Genomic DNA, 16,321 nt, shown 5'->3' with positions numbered 1-16,321 from the left:
CCCTTATTTCTGTGTGTTTGTAAAACATTTCCATCAGTGATACTGTGGGGTTTTTTTTTTTTTTTTTTGAGTCCACATTTGATAAAAGTTCTTATTTAGGACTTCCTTAGTGAGCACTGAGAACACTGGGTTAATCTTTTGTAGGGGAGGAGAGTGTAAAACAAACTAGCCTGCTTCTGCCTCATTAATGTCATAGAGCTTATCCATCAACCAGCCAACACCAAGCCTTTTGAGTTCCCTTTATCAGATAATGTCAAGAACACCTGGGTTAGCGCTCTTCCCACCTCAGTCTAGTGCTTATTCAGGCCCAAGCTGTGTTGAAACTGCATACACACTAGGTGGAATGTTAGGAAACAGTTTTCAGTGCAGACAGCTGAAACCCAATCACTTTCTCTGTTGAGTGTTTGAGCGATTACACTGTACTTCTGCTAGCTTGCTTAAAATGCATACGGGGCCCCTTAGGGAACAATGACCAAGACTTTTGTTCATTCTGTGTATATAGGGAGAAAAATGTGGGAACTACAAACACTAACTTGATGGTGATTCAAGAAATTCAGGAAAGACAGGTAAAATATAATAAATAAACCCTAAGTCCTACCATTGGTGTTAAATCCTGCATTCCTTATGTAGGCAACCTGTGTTCTGTTGGTTAGTGTTTGGGGAGAAGAGAAAGGAGGAGAGTTTTAAAAAATCAGGTGTAGTGTGTAGTACAGTTCCAACTTAAAATTTAAAACATTCTTATAAGTGACTTTGCTCAAATTACAGAGATCAATGCAATAAGAATCTTCTGTCTCAGATACCATAGTTCTTTATTCTTGAGAAGGGTTATTAATCCGTTCAAACACTGCACTGTACTACAACATTTTTTATGGCCTTGCTGAGTAAAGGCATTTATTCCAGAGGTCTATTTGACTGTCAGGTTTGGGGAGAAAATTTACTACTTCTGCTCAAGGTAGAAAGGAATAGAATAAGATAAGCATTAGGAATTTCTCAAGGCTGAGAGGAATCTCTATACAAAGAAGAAGAAAAACTTGGGGATTGTATAACCAGAATGTCTCAGACAGTATATATTTCCTTAAGCTTGTGTCCTTGGTCCTCACCTTGCTTTACTGTCTCCCTGAGACGCACAAGATTTTATCACCTCCCTGCAAAAAGTTCCTAAAATCTATTGCCCTGACCTCTCTTTTGAGTTCCAGAAGTTCTTTACCAGCTTGTCGGGTATTTCATGAATGTGTCACCAGCATCTTAAATTTAATGCATTAAGATATAATATATGGTTATCCCCCCCATTCTCTACCCTCCAGCCTATACTTCTGTCACCTGCTCATCACTCACATTCAAAATCTGTGGCAAAGCAGCCAGTTCCCTGTTCTTTATGCTTATGGGGATGCTTCATTTGTCACATTGCAGTGTGCTTTGGCTTTCTGCCCTTGGAGGAAGTCTAGATGTGATTATCCTCTGCATCTAGAATGAAAAGTTTGCTAATGAAGCTGGCGGAAAATGTTATACTTTCAGGAGGTGACACCTGAGCTTGCTTGAAATCAGCCCTTCCCTCTATTGCTCCCAAGCATAGGTTCTTATATCTGCCTAGTGCATCTGTTATCTCTCCAAGGCTCTGCACTAGTTTGCTGTAGCCTCTGGAGAGAAAAGATTTGACTATTGATTCCTTGCCAACTACATTTTATCTCATTTGTTGGAATAGGTGGGCTTTGCCTCTATTCCTTTTTTTTTTTTTTAAGTTTTTCTTTAAATTCCAATTAGGGATGCCTGGGGGCTCAGTCAGTTGAGCATCTGACTCAAGGATCCTTGAGGAGTTGCGCAATCGAGCCCAGAGTCAGGCTCTGTACTCAACAGGGAGTCGGCTTGAGATTCTCTCTCCCCTCCTTTTTGCCCCTCCTCCAGCTTGTGCGCGCGCATACACACACACACACACACACACTCTCTCTCTCTCCCTTTATCAAAAATAAATAAAATCTTTAAAAATATATATTCCAGGGATCCCTGGGTGGCGCAGCGGTTTGGCGCCTGCCTTTGGCCCAGGGCGCGATCCTGGAGACCCGGGATCGAATCCCACGTCGGGCTCCCGGTGCATGGAGCCTGCTTCTCCCTCTGCCTGTCTCTCTTTCTCTCCCTCTCTCTGTGACTATCATAAATAAATAAAAAATTAAAATATATATATATATATATATTCCAGTTAACGTACAGTTTCTGGTGTGCAATACTAGTTTCAAGTGTGCTTTATGTCTAAGTGCATCTCATTGGGTTTCTAGCCTTTGAACTATACTTGAGCAAGGAGGAAGTACAAAAATTTAATATTTTAAATTTCCCTTCTTCTTCCTCACTAACAATGCAACCTATTTTGGATATCCCCTAGAACTCTTGTGTCTTCTTAAAAATCCCCCCATTAAGGCGAATGATGAATGTGTTCTGTGTGGGCTGTCAGATATGTGGATGGTATGTATGGGGGACCTGTGTATGTACTGCTCTCCCCTAACTGCCCAATTTCAGGCTTGGCTTGTATGACTCCGATGACTCAATTATGAATATTCTGAGGGCTGTGGCTGGTCCCGTCACTCTGTCCTCATACAGCACTTGCATGTTCTCAGACCCTACCATGTAGGGGCCACACCTAAAACAAAAAGCACCTTGGAAGTAGGACTTCCTTGGAGTTCAGTTGTTTTATAGACAATAGTGGAGAAATCTTTTCCTCATCCATGTTTAGTAGAAGAGATGCAAATAAGCATAGTCTCACGTTCTGTTGGAAGCTTTCAGATAAATACTTCTAGAAAATTATTTTGTACTTGATAACTGATAGGAAGTTGGCCACTTAGTTCAGATCAGTGATGTATTATCCATAATTGTATATATTTAACCAACAAATACTGAATATTTCATTCTAATTCAAAAAATAAGGCATAAACAGGGAAAGATAGCTAACTATGTAAACTACTCTAACCATAGCCAAATAGCTAATTATGTGAAGTAAGTTTCAAAAGGGGCCTAAAGTACAGCCTGGTGTTTAAAAGCACAAGGGTTTGGGATCAGATCTGGGTTTTGATCTTGGTTCTGACACTGGTGGTGTGGCCTAGGCAGATTCATCTTTGTACTCCCAGTTTTCCCTATAAAGCTTTCTTTGTAGGCTTGTAGGAGCTAAATGAGTTAATACCTGAATCATGCCTAGTGAATTGTGGCTGATTTAGCTAGAGTATCATAGAGTAAAACTCAAATAAAACATCTTCAGAACTCATCACGGTGCTAAAGGGTGTCCTAACAAGCATGGCATCCTGGATGCAAGGCCACAGGTTTAGGGCTTCTTAATTTTCTGATTAAGGGATGAGTGATCCCAGAACCTAGAATGGCATTGAGATTGGTGGCTCTGACTGTTTGAAATAAAGGGGATGTGAGGGACAGAAGGGAAGCCAGGGGCCAGATTAGCAAACATGTCACTGCATCAGTTCAGTAGAAGGACAGTCATACCAACCCCCATACAAATAGATTTAGTCACTGAAGTGCCAACTACCCATCATCAGGTGGAGATGTTGGAGAAGTAACATTATTACAATCCATGATAAGATCACAGTACATAGAGGATATTAAAGGAGAAGAATCAAAGATGAATAGACTAGGAGTCAGAGAAGACATCTCTAAGTGGAAACACAAGTTAAGTCTTAAAGAACAAAGCAATAGACATTAAAAAGGAGAGGTAATAGTTTATCAAGCAGCAGAAACAGCGTGTTGTAAGAGACAAATACATGGGAACCAAAACCCAGATTAATTTTCTAACGTGGTTTTTTTTCCCCCCAGTGGAGTTTTGTTTTTTCCCTAGCATGAAGACCTAGATTTTTTAAACCTGTTCTGGACTCTCACACTGACCAGAGTACCTGTGCCATCTGCTTGGCCTAACACTGAGCCAGATTTCACCTGGTAAGAATTGTTCTTAAAATTTTGGTCTAAAAGTCCTGACCATGAAGCCTTTAAGAATAGTGATATTAAATCTGACTCTGAGCTGGCTTCTCAGATTTCCACTAGACTGGTTCTACAGCAAGTGCTCTATAGGATAGGGAGTTCCCCATCCCACTCACATACATTCTCACTAAAATGAATTGCTCACTCTAGCCTTAGAGTAATAGCCTCCAACAAACAGCAGATAGCTTAAGAGGCAGTCTTTCATTAGACCTTCGTAGAAAGATTAATGGATATCAGAGAGTTTTGTCTCAGTAGCTCTCAATCTAATTTATCATCAGAATTGCTTGAGGAATTTTTAATGCAGAGTCCCAGGCCCTACTCCTACAGATTCTAAAGTGGGGCCTGGGTCTATATATATGTATAAACTCCCACAAGTGACCCTAGTCATCAGCCAGATCTGGGAGCCTTGGTTGAGAAGACAGCCCCTGGGCTATCTGTCCACTGACCATAGCTGATAGAATCTGACCAGTCACATTCTTTTTCTTGAGCATCAATACTGAAAGCCACGAGACATTTTGGGCACATTTTGCATGGAAGTGATGAGCACTGTGCTCTGACGACAGCAGCATTTCTCCTTGTACACAAAGGCAGTACAAGCCAGTGAGCAGAGACAGAAAAGCCGCATACATGCAAAGCTTCACAGATGAGAAATGGCAGACGTGTTCTGGAGCTTTCCGTTTCCCATTCCTTTCTGAAGCCTGGTCACCCTCCTGTCTTTGCTTCTATGAGGTATTCCTTTATACTCTAATAAATTCCCCTCTCTGGCAAAGCCACCACAAGTTGGTTTCTGTTACTTGCAATTGAAGAGCCCAACTATCACAAGTCTTAAGTAAAAGAGCTTCTCTAAAGAATAATCAAAGCATATACTTTATACACACTATACACTAGTGTGTATACACTTGAGATATACACTATCTCAACTTTCTCCCCAAACGAGTCTGGAAATGGGCTCGGGGGAGGAAAACACAAAACACTCCTACTGTTGAGTAGCTTATTCAGTGATTAACTTAGTATGAGGAGTACTCCTTTATGAAAAAAAGAAAAAGATGCTATTTTGATTGGCAGAAATGAAAGGTAGCAATGAGAGCCACATGAACAAGCAGGGCCCAGATGGGCCTCCCTAAGGGAAAAGGAAATATAGCCAATTTTGTGGCACTGATGATTTTTGAGGCAGAGCCAACCTCAGTTACACTGATCTCAATCTGTACTTCAGCTTCACCCTCTCTGGATCAGCCCAAGGCTGGCCGAGGTCTCTCAACCAAGCTGGGATTTTTTGATCAGTTGGGTTGAAACAATCAACACTTCTAAGAAACAAATAGAGCACAGTTGCTCTCAAATGAAAAAACTGGCAAGCTACTCTTTCCCAAAGGGAGCCATCCTTGCCAAGCCAGGATGCCCTAAGGGTCTTCCTGCACAGGGCACCTCTACTCTTGCACAGGAAACACGTTCAACCCTCCGGCCACCACCACACACCTAAAAACCAGAAACGGGAACCCTGGGTGGCGCAGCGGTTTAGCGCCTGCCTTTGGCTCAGGGTGCGATCCTGGAGACCCGGGATCGAATCCCACGTCGGGCTCCCGGTGCATGGAGCCTGCTTCTCCCTCTGCCTATGTCTCTGCCTCTCTCTCTCTCTCTCTTTCTCTGAGTATAATAAATAAATAAATAAATAAATAAATAAATAAATAAATAAATAAATAAATAAATAAAAATAAAAACCAAACAGAGACATCCATCCAGCCAGGGGACTGGAAATTTAGAGCAGCATCTTTTGGGAGGGTTGGTGCTCTCACTTAGTGGCTGTTTACTCCACTAGTAAGCTGAGGCCACAGAGGCTACTTGGGCCAAGGAGCCCTGCTCTGTTAAGTCCTGTGGCCACAGTGCAGCCCTAGAGCCCAGTCAGCAGATGCCTGCCACTGAAAATGAGATTAGAAATGGGCCAGAGGGGCACCTGGGTGGCTCAGTGGTTGAGCATCTGCCTTTGGCTCAGATGGTGATCCCGGGGTCCTGGGATCAAGTCCTGCATCAGGCTCCCCACAGGAAGCCTGTTTTTCCCCTCTGCCTATGTCTCTGCCTCTCTCTTTCATGAATAAATAATTTTTTAAAAAAATCTAAAAAAAAAAAAAAAAAAAGAAGAAGAAGAAGAAGTGGGCCAGAGTGGTTCTGAGGCAGAAAAAGCCACCACACAGAGTAAAATTGGATTCAGAATGTCATTACATGCCATGCTGGTGGTCTTCGAATTCTTTCCCAGAATTCCCAAGGGGTTCACAACACACCGGGCAAAGAGAGTGGGGTCTGAGTCTCCTCCCAGCCCTGGTTTCCAACAGAGCAGTTCTGCCTTGATTTATTCACTGGGCTTCTTGTCATTTTGTCTGCAGGATGGATGCATAACTAATAGTTCCTACCGAGTGTGTGGGTGCATGAGGGCATGTAAGCACATGTGCACCAGACACTGTGCTGGGTGTTTCAGATGCCTCAGCTTGAGTCCTTCAAATAAGTCCAAGTGGTAGGTTCTGTTATTATCTCCATAGCATAGTTGAGGAAACAAAAATATCTTGTCCAAGGTCACAAAGCTAGTACGTGGGAAAGCCAGAAATGGAATCTGGCTCGGCTCCTTCAGACCCTGGAGCCCTGACTGATACTGTCTCTGGGATGGACCACAGGAAAAGCCATCTGAAGGAGGAAAATAAAAAGTGAGCCCTTTTGCTAGAGCAGTCATTCTCAACCTTGCCCACACATTGGAATCACCCAGGAGGCTTTAACGATTATGAATGCCAGGCTCTTGCCTCTGGAAATACTGATTTAATGGATCTGGGGAGCAGCCTGGACATAGGGATTTGTTTTTGAAGATTGAGAGCCACTGCCTTAGAGAAACAGTGATAGGAATTCAATAATTAAAATTACACGTCAACACTGATTGGAGGGTGTCAAAGATAGGAATTTCCCTCATGGCAAGTTACTCAGCTGATGGCATAAAAAGTATCCTTTAAGAAGGAGAAAGAAATACAGCAAAACTGCAGCTTTGGAGGAGGGTGGAGGAGACTGTTTTCTTCCTCCTGTGCAGCTCAGCTATGAACTTGAGTGCACACAGTGGTCCCTTACTTGGGGGGCTGACACAGAGGATAGCTGCTCTGTGGAGGAGACAAGGAAAGGTGGGAAAAATGTCACCTGGAGATCAGGGCCCATCATCTGTGATTCTGGTTTTTATTGGACTCAGTCCAGGACCAGGATAAGCTGAAGTGGGTGAGGCCTTGAGGACAAAATTAAAGGGGACTCAAAACAAAAACAAAAAACTCATCTGTCATCAAGATAAATCATGTTTTAGTGCCATATTTTAAAAAATAAAGATCAATGCAAAAAATATCCACGATGAACAAAATGTTGAGAATTTTAATACAGACAGGATCCAACAGGGCTTCGATGGGGCAGGGGTGGGGTGGGGTGAGTGGTGCCAGTAATTGTAGACTTGGATCTCCTGTCTTTATTTTGGGCATCAATCTTGATTTTTAAAGCTTTTGCGTTAAAGCATTATTTTTCTTAATTTTTTTGCCCTACCGTCAGTCCCAGTAAACATTCCTGCTAAGGGAGTAAACCTCTTTTTGGCTTGTTCAGATCCTTCTGGATTGAGGGAGGGGAATATCACAAAAGCATCAGAAGAACACTAGGTTCCCAGAGGCCTGATGGGATTTCCTGTACCAGGAAGACTCCACAGAGAAAGAGCCTCATTGTTCAAAGCCAGCAGGTAAGGAGGGAGGGAGAGTGAAAACCATGCACACAGAGGCTAAGGTCAGCCTCTGTGCTGAGGGCAGGCCTGCTGTTCCTGTCTCTGTTGACTCACTTGGCTAGGAGAACACAGGGGCCCGTCATACAGGATTCTAACCGTTCCCTTGGTCAGTTAACCTGTTTAACCTTCAGATCCCTTATCTGTAAAATAGAGCTAATAATATATCCCTCACAGGGATATTTTGGGGATAGATGAGGTAATATCTACAAAGCACTTTGCACGCTGCCTGGTACATTTTAAGCGCTAAAACATGGCATTTAGCATAAGATGACAACTCCATCTTCTAAGTCTGTTCTAGAAGCTCTACCTTCTTATCTCAGTCCACTTTTGGAACATTTCACTGCTCACCGATAACTCACTAGAGGGGTAGGCCAAATCCGTCAGGTTTGTTGCTTGTTAGTAAATCTGAGCAGTTGAAAAAAAAAAAATCTGAGCAGTTGTCACTAACATGGGTCAGGATTAGAGAAGACAGGAAGAAGCCTGGGTTCTCGTCTCACATGTAGGACTTGCAAGCTATGTGGACTTCGGCATACCCCTTCTCAGGGCCTCTTCATATCTTCTTTACAATGAGGATTTTAATGGTATCTTTCTTGTTCTCTTGGAGGATCAAAGAGATAATGGTGCAAAAGTGATGCACAGTTGCCACTCAGGTAGAAATAAGCTTTAAGATATAATTCTTGAAGCGGGCTCAAGAGATGAGCCTGGTTCACCTGGTTCTAATACTGAACTTCAATAAGCCTTGAAAGTAGATTCTTTATTCAGGACATTAAAATGATGGCAGAAAGTTTTGAGAGGAACAAAATTTGGACTATGATGTGAACTATATATTATCTGCTAAATTTTTACTTCAAGTAGAGAGACTAGACCTAGCTCTGGTGCTAGCTCTATTACTTTCCTATGGGGCATTGGGGGTAACTTTAAGAAATATGACTAGGGGAAATGTCTCCCCCTTGACCCTGCCTACAACTACTTCTCCAGTTGTCCCAAGTTTGTGTATTTTGATCTTCTTAAATATCCACTGTGGTTACACATTCTCCATGGGTATATGTTCGAATTATCACTTTTTTTTTCTCAAAGGCTATACACTAAATCATGAGAATTTTTGGTCTTTTTGACTATAATTATTTACAATTCAAACTGTAAATGCAGAGTCACTTTCCAGGCATTGTTACAGAGTGAGTGTAATGGACTGATAGCATGAGCTCTGATATTATGCTATGTATGCCTCTAAATAACTGGCCTTCCTTTCCTCTCTTACATGGGGGCTCCATAGCTCGGATCTCATAGGATGGTAGTGAGAAATAAAAGAATTAATATTGATAAAGTGCTGAAAATGGTGCCTAGTGAATAGTAAACACTTAATAAATGTTGCCATTATCGTTTTGATCTCAGTTTGTGAGAGCTGTTACACTAATCCGTGCAAGTCTGAAACTTAAACCTTTTCTATGGGGCAATGCCTGTGATTCCAAATACTGTTGCCTATTATACTTCCTTCAAAGTTGTCTCCCTGTTTCCTTGCTTTCTTCCTTTCTTCACTGTGGCAATAGGAAGGATTATACAGACAGGCTATTCCAGGAAGTCTTTCCCTCCTGACACTGAATATCCATCATGTCTCCTCTTCTCTCCCACTTCACCCACTCATTGCAGCCTCTGGCAAGTCTATCATTTGGCAGTCCTATGTCCATGATGAATCATCTGCTATAGCACTCAAATTATGAAGAATAAAGTGCTAATAAAATAGCTGACCTTTGATTGGTATCATTAATAAATAGATATTTAGGCTATTTTTTGAAGCCAAATCACTTTTATAAAAACTAAGTGATTCGTACTGCTATCAAAAAAAAAAAAAAAAACAATTCTAAGTTGTATTTGAGAAGTAGAGAAATAGAAATTGCTGTAAAGTACTAGTGAATCAGAACATGGATATTTGGGCGTAGCTGATGACAGGATGATCAAGTTAGAAGTGTGACATAATTGATAAAGAAAAGAGATTTATCCATCAAGTATTCATTGAGCACCTGCTATGTGCTGGCTTGTTTGGAGAAGCAAACAAGAATAGGTCATAGACCTTGCCCCTGGATTTTGATTCTGAACAGTAACACATGCTGTACCAAATGATATGGCTTATTCTTAAGTATAGTATTGCAGCAATGTATTTCATGCTGTCTCAGGCTTTCCTTAGACTTATAAAATGAAAAATAATAGTGTAGGGTTCTTATTATCTTACTTCCTGCTGTTTCTTGTGTAGAAACGAATAAAACTCTACAATGATTTGCACCTATATATATTTAAAGATTGGAATTATTAATTGAATCAGAATTTTAAAATAAAAATCTAACAAAAAAGAGTGTGTGATATGAAATCCTAGTTGATAAACACTCCTGTGCTAATTTATTTTAAAATGACATTTTTATTTTAAAAGAAATGAGTGTTAATGTACAAACTTGAGAACTATAGAAAAATACTAAGAAAAATTTAAAAATCGCTTATTATCCCATTATCCAAAGATGGTTAACATCCATTTTCTGTTCTCAGTTGGAAATAAGTGTTGCAAGTGTACATCATTTAGGAAATGACAAAGCATTTTTATCAGATGATCTTCTGTGATCTTGACAGAAGTTCTGAGGTGGGCAGTTTATATTCTAAATGGAAACAGCCTCGGGTGCCTGGGTGGCTCAGTCGGTTAGCCATCTGCCTTCGGCTAGGTCATGACCCTAGGGTCCTGGGATCAGAGCCCTGCACTGCATTGGGCTCCCTGCTCACTGGGGAGACTGCTTCCTCCTCTGCCCTGACCCCCTGCTTGTGATCTCTCTCTCTTGTGATCTCTCTCTCTCTTGCTCTCTCTCTCTCTTAAATAAATAAAAATCTTTTAAAAAGTAAAAAATTATTTTTAAAAAAAATGAAAGAAAGAAACTCAGCCTCCAAAAGGCTGATACTTGGTCAAGTTCAGAGAGTTGATGAATCCAAGAACCTGAGCTTGTACTGGAGTCTTTAACTTCAAATTCAACATTCTTACCAGACACAGCAGAGTAGATTTTGTATGATGTTCTAAAAGATACAAAACTAACCTATGGGAATAGAAGTCAGATCAGTGGTTGCCTGGATGGTGGGGGCAAGGAAGTGTTGGGGAATTAAGAGAGGGACACAAGGCATCTCTGGAGGAATGGAAATGTTCTCTAACTTGATTTGGGTGTCAGTTCCACAGATATATGCATTTGTCAATACTCATCAAATTCTACTTTTAAGATCTATAGCTAAAAAAAAAAAAAAGATCTATAGCTATCACTGCATGTATATTTACTTCAATTTTAAAGATCATTTTTCTATTATAAGTGATAGGCTATTAAATATGGAAAATGGGCAGTGAAGTAATAGCTTCATAATGCAAAAATATCATTGTGTTATTTCATTTGTTTTCATGCAAACTATTTTTATTATCAAAGTGGTCATCTTCCCTTTCCCGGCGTATTAGTTTCCTATGGTTGCTGTAACAAATTGCCACACACTTAGTGGCTTGAGATAACCTAAATTTATTACCTCACAGTTCTAGAAGTCAGAAGTCAAAATGGGTCTTGCTGGGCTCCCCTCAAGGTGTTGGCAGGGCCATGTCCCTTCTAGAGGTGCCATGTGAGAATCCGTCTCTTTGGTTCAAAAAGAAGGCTCAAAAAAAGAACTTCCAAATGACTCCTAAACATACGAAAAGGAAAAAAACATACAAAAAGATGCTCCACCACATTAACAATCAAGGGAAATTAAACACAATGCTGATCAATCGCCAAATAGGTAAATAAATGGTGATCTAGTCATATGATGGTAGGCTATACAGATATGAAAATGGATGAACTGCAAATATAAACAATGACATGGATTGTAGATACACTCAAATGTAATATTGAATGGAATTAGCCAGTCACAGAAGACTTACATAGTGCATGATTCCATTCAGGTAAGATTAAAATAAAAAGTGCGGCCCTGAACCATGTATCAAGTGGTATACTGTGGTTAAATAATAGGAATCTAAAAAGAACTGAAGCTGCTAGAACAAGGAAGAAGAAGGAAAATGAAGGGTGAGTGGAGAGAAGGGTGCATGGTGTTTGGAAAGAAGATGAAAAGGCTTTTGGGATGCTGGCAGTCCCTGTTTATGACCTGGGTGGTACTTACATGGGTATTTATCGTGAGATAGTCATTATACTGTATGTTTTTGTTTTGTGCACTCCTTTGTATCTGTGCTCTACTTCACAATTAAAAAGTTAAAAAAACAAACAAACCAAACACCAAGATGGTTCAGGATAAAAAGAGAAAGCAGGATTCATTAGGAGGCATCCAAGAACCCAGGATGATATTGGAATAATAAAGCACAAAACTTAACTTATGGTTCACAGGGGCCCATGCAAAAAGGGAAACATATTGTACTATATAACTCCTGTTGCCTGATAAAAATGAGCACACATGTTTGCCTGGAGAGAGAAATATTTCTCTGACTCTAAATTGTGGGCAGAATGTTAGGCTCATTACATAAGGTAAGAACGATGTATTCAGTTGCAGGTTTTCTGAAGACCACGGAATGTTCCTTAAATGGACATTACTTAACTGAGTTCTTGATAAAGCTGAGAGCATGACGTTAAATCATAGCTCAGTGAAGGCATTTCTGAGGGAAACTGAGTTGACACAGTCCTGTGACTTTCTAGGGTAAGGACGTACCAGTGCTGTAGGGATTCTTAGGAATTCTAAGAGAATTCCAGCTGTTTCTTAAATGCAACTTTCTGTACTCTTTCACATGCACCATCGCAGGGAACGGTCAGTGTCCCAGGCTGACTCGCTCTTTGTGGAAGTTTTCCTCAGACCCTTATTACAGGCTTGGCCTCCTACCATGGCTCTGTTGGCTTTCTCTTCCTTGACCTTGACCTCTTCTTGGCCTTGAGCACAGCTTTCTCTGGCTTAGCATGCCTGGCTCATCAGGTTAGGATGGAGCTAGACAGGATTTCTCAGCATGACTGGCTCTGCATACTGTACTGAATGTAATGGATGCAGTATCTTCTTACACCTCTTCCTCCTCTCCAAGGCACCCTGCCCCTCGGCCCCCAACTCTGCAACACAGCAGAATGGTTCAAAGTGTGGACTTTGGGCTCAGACTCTGTGGGTTTGAATCCTGACCCTACTATTTAATGGACATATCCTGTGTCTCATTTCTCTCTTTGTAAAATGGTGACAATTACACTGTTTACCTCACGTGTAGGTTAAACCCCGTGAAGTGGGGAGACTGTACTGTGGTGTGGTTGAAAGCATAAACTCAGAGACCAGACTACTTGGGTTCACATTTCAGCTCTACCACTTATTAGCCATGTGGTCTGGGACAAGTTTCTTAGCTCTTCATGCTGCTGCAGTTGGCTCACTAATAAAATGGGAATAACATAGCATCTGCCCAAGGGTTGTTGTGAAGATTGAGTGGTCTATAATGTACCCAAACAGGGCACCTACCAAATGCTTTATAAATGTTTGCTAAATAAAGTGTTAAATACCTGACATATAATAAATTTCAACAAATGTTACATATTTTAATTCTTTTTTGCTTATGTGACTCCTTCCATTTCCTTGGCTCTAATGATTGATCAAGGAGTAAGAATCTGAGGGTAAACCTTGGCTATCCTTCTTTCCTTCCTTCCTTCCTTCCTTCTTTAGATTTATTTATTTATTTTAGAGAGAGAGAAAGAGAGAGAGAGAGCATGAGCTGGGGGAGGGGCAAAGGGAGAGGGAGAGAGAGGGAATCTCAAGCAGTCTGCACTGAGTGAGGAACCTGACATGGGTCCTGACTTGAGGCCCAACAGGCAGCCTGATCTCACAACCCTGAGATCATGACCTGAACTGAAATAAAGAGTCTGATGCTCAAACTACTGAGCCACCCAGGCACCCCAGCCTTGGATATTTCTAACTGAACTCTTAAGATGGGGTGGTGGGAAGACCCTTTTGCCCTCCACAGTGTCAGAGAAGAAGCAAATTAGCAACAAGAGAAAAGAAAACTGGCACAGAAAAGTAAACAGTATTTGAGAGGAGAGGGGCAAAGAGAGCAACAGAGACAAAGAGACAGGCAGTGAGAGACAAAGAGACAGAGACCTAATGGTGTTGGAGTCATGGTTCTCATGTCTGGAGTCCCAGAAGTTTCTTGGTTTTCTATCTTTTCTGACTATGGTTCTATGGTTGAACAAAGAGCTCTTCTTTTTATTCTGTGAGCTACTTTTTTTTAAAAATAAATCTCTAAGCAAATTTGAGTCAGGTTTCTCTCTCTTGCTACCAAAAGAATCCAGAAGAACACCAGTAGTTTGGGAAAAGTCACCTTCTAAAATACATCTGTGAAAGATGAGTGCACAACATCAAGTGGCATACAAAGTTCTAAGACCCAAAACGCTACCTGGTGCAATCATGAGCTCCCATTTTTTACATTCACAGATGAAACTTATCCAATTTCCGATATATTCTGCCAAAATTTTTCAGAGTGGATCCCATTATCTTACTGTGTCAAAGCAATGCTGTGGGATTAGATGTATTAAAAGTAATATAAGCTGATGTGGTAAGGCCATTTTGTAGTATATTTACAGTAGCCTGTGACTGAACTATCTCTATGGCCGACTCTCATCATAAAGCAGCTCTGAGGGCCAAATGATGCCCATCAAGACATACCATTATATGCCATTAGTCCTGATTCTGATTTACTTTTTTATAGGATTCAACTTTACTGTTCTACAAATACATTTGTTATCTTCTATCCTTACATTTTTGTTTATATTTATTCTTTATGTATTTAGGAGTGAGATGACTCTGGGGCCTTAATTCATAATGCCCCTTGGCAACAATGGAGCCTCAGGACTAGTCTTTGGGTGCCTACATGCTTATGGTGCCTGGAACTGCAAGGAGAGATTGTGAATAAGAGTTTGGAAATAGTAGGGTTTCTAGACATTGGAACTACAATCTTCACCTGCAGGAGAACAGAAAACACCATCAGTCTTTGAGGATGTGCAACTCAAAGGATGGGGTCAGACAGCCTGGGACCCAGCACAGTTCTGTCCATATTTCACCTGCCTCCTTCCCATCTTTTTCCCTAATTGACTGGTGGAGGAAGGGAGTTCTATAGCATCACATTAGGACTTTTCCATATTGTTAAAGTATTAATGAGTCATTAAAGATGGAATCAAGTTGATGAGCCATGTATAGTTTACTTAATCATTTTCTTATTGTGGGTCATTTAGGTTGCCTCCAAATTTTGCTTTTGTAAATACAAATGTAATAAAATCTTTGCTCATAAAGTTTTTTTTCCACATTTCGGGTAAAAATATGCAAATTAATACTGAATATTTTAAGTCTTTTGACAGATTCACCAAATAATTTTCCAAAAGGGCTCTATTTTCTAAAGGGCAGTCTGAAAGTACATTTTTCTCTGTTCCTTTGCCACCATTGAATATTATAATTTTAAAAACCTTTGCTAACACAATAGTTGAAAAATGATCTCTTTGCTTTAATGTATATTTCTTTGATTATTCTTGAAGTTAAACACTCTTCCCTCATGTGCTTGTTAACCACTTATTTCTTCTTTTCATATACTTTTCTCAGCTCTGGACTGTTCTCATAACTTCTAATTGCTGAATGAGGTCAATGAATGCAGAATTCACTGGGATTGGGAAACACTTCAGCAGCCACATGGAAGAGCCAGCAAACAGCTCAGAAATCCACCAACTTTTTGGGTCCCCACTTAGAAATCACACTTGTTGAGGTGCTTCAGTCAGTCAAGCAACTGACTTCTGATTTTGGCTCAAGTCTTGATCAGGGGGTCATGGGATCAAGCTCCCATGACAGGATGCATCCAGCTCCCTGCTCAGCACAGTCTCTCCTTATCCCTCTCCTTCTGCTCCTGGCCCTGCTCCCATTCTCTCTCAGTCTGTCTCTCTAAAAATAAATAAATAAATCTTAATAAAATAATCACACTTGTCAACTAGTTTGTGGTTTACAAAACAAAGATTAGGCCATCTACATTCATTTGCTTATTCACCAAATAATTCTTCTGGGCATTCTCTTACTGAACACTGTTTTAGACACAGTGAAAAATAAGACAAAAATCCCTCCCTTTATAGGATATAAAGGAGGGATTCTTATTTAAACACAGAAAGTCTGATATTTTGTAAGTGCTAGGGGAAAAGAAGAGCTGAGTAAGGGGGTTGAGAGCACTGGGGAGGATGGGAGTATATGCAGCAATTTTTTAAAAAGTTTTTATTTAAATTCCTGTATAGTGTAATGTTAGTTTTCAGGGACACAATGTAGTGATTAAACACTTCCATACAATACCCAGTGCTCATCACACAAGTACACTCCTTGATCCTCATCACCTATTTCACCCATCTCCCCACTGACCTCCCCTCTGGAAGCCATCAGTTTGTTCTCTATAGCTAAGAGTCTGTTTCTTAGTTTGCCTCTCTCTCTGTTTTATGCGGCAATTTAAAATATGGTGATAGGGGTAGACCTTTTTGAGAGGTGGCATTTGAGCAGAGACTTGAAAGAGGTGATACAAGGTGCCAAGGACAGTCTGGA

The 16,321-nt window shown here is 40.7% G+C and overlaps 1 protein-coding gene across 2 annotated transcripts in view; it reads left to right on the top strand.

Annotated features, from left to right (window-relative positions):
- The window catches only part of ERI1 (exoribonuclease 1), a 58,141-nt gene extending 42,526 nt beyond the window's left edge, over positions 1–15,615 (top strand). Inside the window, exons 8-10 of one of the 2 annotated variants that reach the window (XR_005371544.1) lie at positions 3,805–3,924; positions 7,576–7,705; positions 15,350–15,615. The gene's annotated coding sequence lies outside the window, so the exon portion shown is untranslated. Of the gene's footprint in view, positions 1–3,804; positions 3,925–4,454; positions 4,473–7,575; positions 7,706–15,349 lie in introns of those variants that run through there. The other variant, XR_005371545.1, reaches the window with a different exon arrangement.
- Positions 15,616–16,321: the final 706 nt, after the last annotated feature.

This window comes from Canis lupus, chromosome 16 (assembly GCF_011100685.1).
Source record: "Canis lupus familiaris isolate Mischka breed German Shepherd chromosome 16, alternate assembly UU_Cfam_GSD_1.0, whole genome shotgun sequence".
In the NCBI taxonomy this organism is placed as follows: Eukaryota; Metazoa; Chordata; class Mammalia; order Carnivora; family Canidae; genus Canis; species Canis lupus.
Note: the sequence above shows the minus strand (reverse complement) of the source record. Positions and strands in the feature narration are given on the sequence as shown.